Source organism: Macrobrachium nipponense, chromosome 3 (genome assembly GCF_015104395.2).
Source record: "Macrobrachium nipponense isolate FS-2020 chromosome 3, ASM1510439v2, whole genome shotgun sequence".
Lineage (NCBI taxonomy): Eukaryota > Metazoa > Arthropoda > Malacostraca > Decapoda > Palaemonidae > Macrobrachium > Macrobrachium nipponense.
Window position 1 is genome coordinate 55,415,679 of NC_087202.1, and position 9,476 is coordinate 55,425,154.

The window sequence follows — 9,476 nt, forward strand, 5'->3', positions numbered from 1 at the left end:
CAGAAAACTGAAGGAAAAGATGAAGTAAAAAACGAAAATTTCATTTGTTTTGTATAATATGTTTGTATGTCTGTCACGGGGTAAGGGTTTAATTCTGAATTAAAAACCTTACTGGAATGACGAAGAGGCAAAATTTTGTCCGGATTTAGATGGGGGATAACAAATATAAAAACATTAAATATATATATATATATATATATATATATATATATATATATATATATATATATATATATATGTGTGTGTGTGTGTGTGTGTTTGTGTGTGTGTTTTGTGTGTGTGTGTGTGTGTGTGTGAGTACTGACCGACAAATTGCAGGCATCCATTTTTCGTTGGCGTATGCCACAAGTCATACAAATACTGTGATTTGTTCACAATCAAGTAAACATCCATGTCTGCGAATGGTGATCATATGACGTAAAGGATCTCACTATCATATATCACCTCTCTTTTGGACATAATATATGAAATGAAAAAACCATCGGAAAGGATGAAAGTGATTAATAGCAGTTGGGGACAATGGCTACTGGAAAAGTACTACATGTAAACTGACCGAATAAAAGCGAATGAAGTGCGAGAGATCATCAAAGCGACGCAAAATATTGAGGAGACTCTCGGAGGGAAATGTGTCACTGTCTCTGCTGTAACAAAGCTTCGTCGCTACTGAAGGAGACGCCCATGGAATGGGCTATATTACTTTGCCAAAATCATGGGGATGTGGAATGGGCCATGGACCGTCAGACACGAAGTGATAAAGGAAAGAAATAAGAAAGGTTGAGGCCCTAGAGAAGAGACAGCGCTGGGTGCTAACGTTTGTATTGTTGTCACCATTATTATTTACTATTGATGTAACTCTTTTCAGTCTTCTCACATTAATGCTACATCTATTTCTATTCCCTTCCAGAGCCTGACCTCTGAAGTTATTATTCCTTTCCGGGAAGTGAGAAAATGATTAAATCATTTTTAGTGAAACTCTATCATAAGATAATTAATACCTCCTTTGCTTGAAGAGCAAGTTATTAAAACATCTATAATCCTTCGTCGTTCCGAAACTGGTTCCAGTTAATTTGCAAATTTCCTAGAAGTTGGAAAAAGTCTCTCGGTTTTTCGAGTTCACTGACCAAATTTAACTACGATAAAAAAAAATTCTCCTAAGAACCCGACCCCCCCCGAACCCCCACCCCCTCTCTCTCTCTCTCTCTCAAACCTCCGTACAATTACTGACGAGCTCTTGCCTAGTACCATTTCCAGTTACCTTCGCACAACACTATATAATATGTTTACGATCCTATCTTTCTGAAGCCATCTTTCTCTTTTCCCTTGTATTATCAAACAAACCAACCCAAACCAGAACCTCCTTGATGGAGGAAGCAACGTCACATGCATTTCGTTTTGACGTCTGCTCTACCAATTCTCTTTTACAAGTAAATAGGTAGTTAAACAAGGAATAAACACCGTTGTCGTCTCATCACCTTTCTTTTACTTGGAAACACACACATATCATATATATATATAATATATATAATATATATAATATATATATATATATAATATTATATATATATATATATTTGTGTGTGTGTGTGTGTATAAGCGCGCGTGAGCAAAATATGCACATTTTTTCCATAATTTGAAATATTATTCATTTTTTCAACCCGTTACCAGCACAACAACATTTTATGTATACTGTAATATTGTCTTATACTGTTTTTGACGCATTCCTCTAAAACACGTCTTATCAGACGTTACCGGAATGTTTCTCACATCAGTACTAATATTCTTGCTACTATTTAACCGGCTCTCATTTACTCCATAAACCTACTACACTATTCACTTTGAACTTCCTTCTCTCACTCGGGACTTCAGAGAGAGAGAGAGAGAGAGAGAGAGAGAGAGAGAGAGGAGAGAGAGAGAGAGAGATTTCCTTTCTTAGTAAACTTTTATTACTTTCGACGGTCACTTCGTGTGGAAAAAGAACAGGCAAAGTAGTACATGAATCGACGTTTCTTTCTAAGGAAACACAGGCATATCCATATCTAAAGGCTAAAATGGCATAAGCATAGGTCTATGTTCTCGACTGCACTGGTCCTCGCTTTACTGTCTTCTGTCTTTAAAAACATCGACTGTTAACTTCCTGTGCCTGATTCTTTGCCCATTCATGATTCAGGAAACTTCATCTGCAATGATCAGCGACCAGAGAGAATCTGGTGAGGCCTAATCCAATAAGTGCACGTGAAATTGTCAATGGACGACGGCTGGTTTTGGGGTAACTTTGTACGTAATTAGCAGCAGCGCAACGTTACAGCCTGCCATGGTTCGGGTCTTTCAAAATTAATTACTCGTATGAAGAGGATAATAATTATGCGACTTGCATCACTGGCGCAACAGAGTTACTCACTGTGTTTGTTCAGCTATTAGAAGTAATTAGTCTGACAGCAAGAAGTCACTCGCTGTTTTCACATTTTCACGAAACTAATTATTATAGAAAATAAGTGATGAGTGAGAGCTTGGTTTGGTTGGATAGATGGCATCCGAGTCCATTACAACCCTAACTCACCAAGATGTGCTGTCTTCTATAATTGTCCATGTCTACACAATGAGAGTACAGTAACAAGAATTTCCGTTCATGAATAATTCGACAAGGCACTGTTAGTGAGCAAGAAAGAATAAGGTCGGCATATAATAATAACAGGAACTGTGTTTTCTTCAGCTTACTGCTTAAATTAAGAATTATCTATATGCGCTTCATCTTTTATCAGACACCTCACCAACGGATTAAAATATGAAAAATAAGAAACAAAAAGTTAAATATGTAACATGAAAGATATAACATTTCAAACAAATAGCTCCCACGAATATATTTGTAAATGGCTAGATGATCCACTGTTTTCCAGTTAACAAAAGGGGACGGCTTGTCGTCCGGGTAGCTTCTAATCCATACCAGTTGGTGGCAGAGTTCCAAAGTAAGGCCCGTAATTCGGGACTTGACAGGACAGACATTTTGTTTGCTTCTTGACTGAGCTATGACTGACTGTCAATTGCTTTCTCCCTGGATGTTTTTCCGTCCATGAGCCCCCAGGCGCTGGAAAGGGCTTCTTTGAAGTAGGGAGTGCCCGACATTGTTGAAATACAATTGAGAACCAGTAAAAGCAGAGCACAGGGGAATATTTTTCATGAAAAGGGGACAGAACTACTACTAGAATGCCTATTCCCCACAGAATTAATAATCTTAGTACCTGGCGCGATTCTTTTGCAAAATTGCACCCAAAACTTCCCCTTGTCTCTGTCACTGGTCATCACTGGGTTCCCCCCTCCTTGGTGGATGTGAGTTCGACCCCTAGTTTTCGCTAAGCATAGAGACGATAGCAGCGATTATTAATATATACTTACTTTACTTTACTTTATCTTCCCGCCACTGCCCAGTGGCATAAGGTTGATACAGTTCCTTTCCATCTGTCTCTATCCCGAGCCATTTCCCTTGCTTCCTCTAGGTTCTAGAATTCATCCTCAAGATCTCTGACAATTAGGTCTGTCCACCTCGTTCTTATACTGACTGGCCTTTGCCTCAGTCTCAACCTGATGCCTTCATTCCTAGCATAATCGTCCCATTTAATGCCAAGTAATCTCCTCAGCAGCTTCATCTCGAAAGCATCCAACCTTCCCTCCTCTGTTCTGGTCAGTGCCCAGGTGGACGAACCATACATAAGGACTGGTAGTACTACTGCATTAAATGTTCTCATCTTAGTTTTCAAGCTGATTTCATGCCTTGACCACACGTTTTTTCTCAGAACCTCAAAAGCTCTTGCTGCTCCTAGTTTTCTTCTTTGCATATCTTCAATTTGCCTCCCGTCTGCTGTTACCACACTTCCCAAGTATACAAACTTCTCAATTTGCTTGAGTTCCTGTCCTCTGATTGTCATATCCTCCATGTGCACCCAACTGTCAACCTGCTCACAATTATGAATCACTCTTCTTTGTGCTGATGTTTAAGCCAAAAATTCGGCGTCTTTGTCTCCATCCTCATTACAATACCTCCCCCAACCAACCACCAGCAACGTATCAGCAACCAATGCAACAAATCATCAAAGTCCAGATCCATAAAAACTTCTTTACCAATACTAGCCCCTCTGTTTTCATTCTTCATCACTCTTCTCATTATGTGGTCAATATATGCGTTAAACAAGGTGGGTGACATAACACATCCCTTCCAACTGGGAATCAGTCACTTTGCTGGCCATCCATCTGTACACAGCTGCACACACCTTGGTACCAGTTCTTTAGTATCCTTTTCACTTTCAGTATTATTATATATATATATATATATATATATATATATATATATATATATATATATATATTTATATATATATGTATATATATACATACACAATATATATCACAGTCGACGTTATTAACAACTGTTCTATAATCAAAAACTAAGGAAAAGGAGATAGAGAAAAATTACTACAAAGAGTAACGTTGTCACTTGTTAATACTGCCTTATATTCCCCTAAATATATACTAATGTACGTGGTCACCGGGTAACTACTTGCCATGGGAATTAGCGGACTAAACTTGTCAATAAAACCTTATTTTTAATAAAATAAAAACAAACAAGAGCAAACACAACTGTATACATATTCACGGACCAACCTTACCAACTTTCTTAACTGTATGTCGGTTACTGTAATTTTCTCTGTGATAAATTAGGAAAAGTTCCCAAAGGAAGTCAGACTTGACTCTTTAGGTTAGATTTTTTTTCCCGCTGGAAAAGTCTGCAAACCGTAATGAACTGGTCTCCGAAAAGTTTCCCTCGCAGCTGTGATATGCGAGAGAGAGAGAGAGAGAGAGAGAGAGAGAGAGCAGAGAGAGAGAGAGAGAGAGAGAGAAGAACCTGGCGGGGTAAGGATTACCATGCTGAGGCCTTTCTGGTTTATGATGATGGTACATAATTTGTCCGATTCAATTCTCTTTCTCTCTCTCTCTCTCCTCCTCTTCCTCCTCTTCCTCTTCTTTCTTCTTATTCTTCTACAGTACCATTGCGGTCACCAAATGCATATCGTGATGCTTAATATGCTCGAGACACGTGTTGTGACACAAACGTTACGAGGAACTAAATTAGGAATGCTATTAAAATATTCCTATAAATCGCCCAAGGCGAATCATGGACAGCAATTAACCGAAGAGGCTAATAAATCAATAATCAACAAAGTTCAATAAAATACACCACCTTCATTATTAGAACCACAGGATGCTTCATAACAAGGGCGTCGTTCAACTGGTCTAGAACGGACCAGTTGAACGACACCGTATGTTATTTACATACTACATAAAAAAGCAGCTTCTAACAGCATCCCAGTACGGCGTGCGGACCCATATATGAGAGGAGGCTTCAACAGAACATTGAATTTGTGTTCAACTGAATCCACCGAGACCCAAGGGACCGATGGTCTGAGATGGAGATGTTACAACATCGATTGTAACGGAAAAGCGCTTCAAAGGGTGTCCCTTCATCGCTCTCCTTTCTCGTATTACCAAACAGGAAGATGTTTCACAAATTCAGATCAACTCCTACACACACACACACCACACCACCACACACACACACACACAGACTCTCTCTCTCTCTCTCCCCTTACTTACTAGTTTGATTTTCTATCAATGTATTATAAAAACACCTTCAAGAGTAGATGTTTTCAAATAAAATATTAAATGTATCAAAAACAAATATGAAATTAAATCACGCATTAACACTTCATCTAATCAAGGAATCTTTGCAAAAATAATGTTATAAATCGTAACTATGAAATATTAATATTAATGTTAGGTACAAAATCTCACGAGTTAATCGTTACAAATTAATGTAAAAACAATAACAAATAACAGCCTACAATCAATACCAAGACCATAATGATATTGATAGCAGTAGCATTAGCAGTCCCCTCATTAACTAAAAAAAATAATAACTATTATAAAACAAATCCCGCAGCTTTTACAATAACAGACAAGAAACTAAAATCATTTTTAATTTCGTTTAACAGCACTTCTATTAAGAGGCGAGTGGTTTGATAAGGAACGAAACTCACCATTCAGGAGAGAGAGAGAGAGAGAGAGAGAGAGAGAGATAATTTTCCATTATTGCGCCACACTGTTCATCACAGACATGTTTCTAAGGGACAGCAAAGGGTTGTCCAACTCCGATGAGAGTAACACAAGCTGTACACTAATTTAATTTGAAATTATCAAAAACAAAAAATTCCGAAGATAATAGACTCTTTTTGTTATATGATGCTGCTGAACAAAAGTCTCATAAACGATATAGAATGGGATAATATTAATGATACTGATATGAACAGTTGAGAGATGAAGGAAGAAGAAAAAATATTGATGATAGATATATATATATATAGTATATATATATATATATATATATATATATATATATATACTATCTCTCTATCTCTCTCTCTCTCTCTCTCTCTCTCTCTCTCTCTCTCTCTCTCTCTCTCTCAATCTCTTGGATCTCTGGAAAATCAATGTGTAAACCATACATTGTGGTCTGGTTCATAATCACTAAATCAATAACACTAAGTTCTTATACAGAAATGCGCTAAACGCATTTGTATGCATGTTTGTACTTATTTAATGTAAGTATATATATATATATATATATATATATATAATACATATATATGTTGTAACTAATAAGGAAAATGGCGTTTTAGGTCTAACGGGCGACTAAAATGACGATTTAGTTTAAACGTAAAATCTTTGAGCGTTTAACTTAATAATGTTAATTTTAAGCTAAATGCGTTATCCTTTTAACTTAAAATTGGTATGGTTTTCGGCGGATAAGAATACTTATTCCATTATTATTATTTGAAAGGTAAAGAATTAGGTTTTAAAACTAATAACATATAAAAAAATATATGGCCTTAATAATTAATAATATGGAAAAGAAAACGCAGATTACTGCTCGTTTTTTATTTACTGCGCTGTCTCCTTCATAACAAATTGATAACAGTCGTCATCGTATTCTTCATAAAGATCATATATTTTTTTCCAAATTTCCTCGAATTTTTCACGCGCCCTTTCAGGTATATGTACACTTATTTTTTCAAATGCTTCAACAAGGTCTTCATTACCATCAATACCAACAAACACATATCCTATCCCATTCCGGAACTGACTAATGTTAATTTGTTCCATTGTCTTTTGTTTAAACTCATTAAATAACTCCTTTACCCTCTTAACAGCTTCATTATATTCTTCATTAAAACCTTCGAGCATCCTCTCAGTACGTGGGAATCATCCGCTTTCAAGTAATCACATATTTTTTCGTTCAATACACGAATTTTATAACGAAATTCGAGACCCTCTATTGTTTTGAAGTATTCATCGTTGTCGAGTTCATCTAGCCTTTGGCACAATTCATTGTATTCTTCGCCTCGTTCGCTTTTGCACTTGTCACATGATTCCTGCACATATGTTAATTTTCCTTCTTCCTTGTACAATTTGCAATCTTTACAAGTTTCCTCCACTATTTTTAGTATCAACATGATGATTTAGAGTCGGCTGTTGTAGATTCACAATACAATGAAGGTGAAGATGTGAGACACCACCGCTGACTGGCCCGGTTAGAACAGTAAGGCACCCTATAAGAAATGCCCGCATTTATATAATGGCAGGTAACATACAAACATGGAATTAATTAATTAAATTAATAAATACATATAATATATATATTATATTTTATATTTATATATATAATAATAATATATATATATATACCACACTTATATTATTTTATTAATCTTTCCTTTAATTAAAAAAAAGACAAAGATCTATGGCAAAATATATCGGTATTGATGCTATTGAACAGTTATGTATAGAAAAAAGAAAAAATATATTAGGAATATAACTAAAGGCATGGGAATAAACTTAGATACAAATGTAATTAATCATACCCTAGCAATATTATTATCATCTACTAATAATTCAATTGAAGGTATATACGACATTATTAACCTTTTTGCTGAAGATATCATTCCTTTGTTTAAGAGACATCGTTTTCAACGTCAACGTCATAAATTTTCGATTCAACGAAAGGTGACGGCAAATTCAAATCGCCATCTTCATAGACAAACTATAGGAAAGTTAATTAAACAACATATTTTTCGAGACGGCAATACTATAGCAGAATTATCAAAATTCTTTTATTGTGATGATTCAAATCTTTACATTTTTTTATATAAATTTTTCAAAAAGAGTATTACATGCGTATCGAAATTAGCAAAATTAATTTTAAAAACTCACTATAAAATTAATTGTTCATTCAAAGATAAACATTGTTATATTGATTTTGAATATAATATTCGCAATAAAAATTCATATACAACCATGGAAGTCAAATGATGCTTCTTTGACATTAAGTACACAAAAGCCTTTAACTAAAACAATATTAACTCAATATTAGGAAAATGTATTGCCAAAGAATTTGGTTTTATCCAAAAATATTTTCATTCATATTCAGGTTTTGTAATTGTGCCCAAAATATAAACATTCTATTATTTATTTCATCGCATATACAATATACAAAGGGTCTATCTAAATAAATGTTATTCTGAACCTGAACGCAACACGAATCCGTCATACAACATAACCCCACAGCCTTAACTTTCGTTCCAGTTTTCGTCATTTTTCAATCTCTACCATTCGATTCAAAATAAATAAAAAACCGCATGCTTTGGCCGCAAATAGAATCCTTTTTAAACATTTTGTGGTAATTCGCTCCATCTTTTATGAATAAACTTAATTCGGGTATTTTATTTAACGCGCCGTTTAATTTGTAAGAACGTTCAAATTTAAATTTGGGCATATAAATATTATCGTAACGGATGTCTACTCCTGATGCATTTATCATTTTTATAACATTACCCATATTGGGGATAATATGATTGGTTAATTCCTTAACTGTAGATATTTCACTCGGTAGAATGGTCAACATAACGACGCCATTGGTCGTATATGGAAAACGATAAACGTTACATGTCAAATCGCCAAAATTCATTGACAATGACGTTTTTATAGTAGTATAAGTCCTTTTCATCATTGGCACTTTTATTTCTTCATTGGGTGAAATGGAAAAATTTAAATCTCTAGTATTTTCCAGTACAAATGGATATTTCCATTTTCCATTCATTATAGTTTTAGAATAAAATATATATTTCATTAATAAATGAGTAGCATCAATTGTATCATTTTTTGTTTCACCTTCAATATTTTCTTCATTATTAATTACAATATTTTCTTCATTATTAATTACTATTTTAAACGTTGTTGCATTGTTTGCATGCATTATATTTTTGATTTTATCAACAAAATTAATATCAATGTCGTCTGCGACAATTTGAGGGAAAATACACGACAATGTTTTTGTTTCAAACGATGATGGTAACGTATTGTTCACTTCGTTG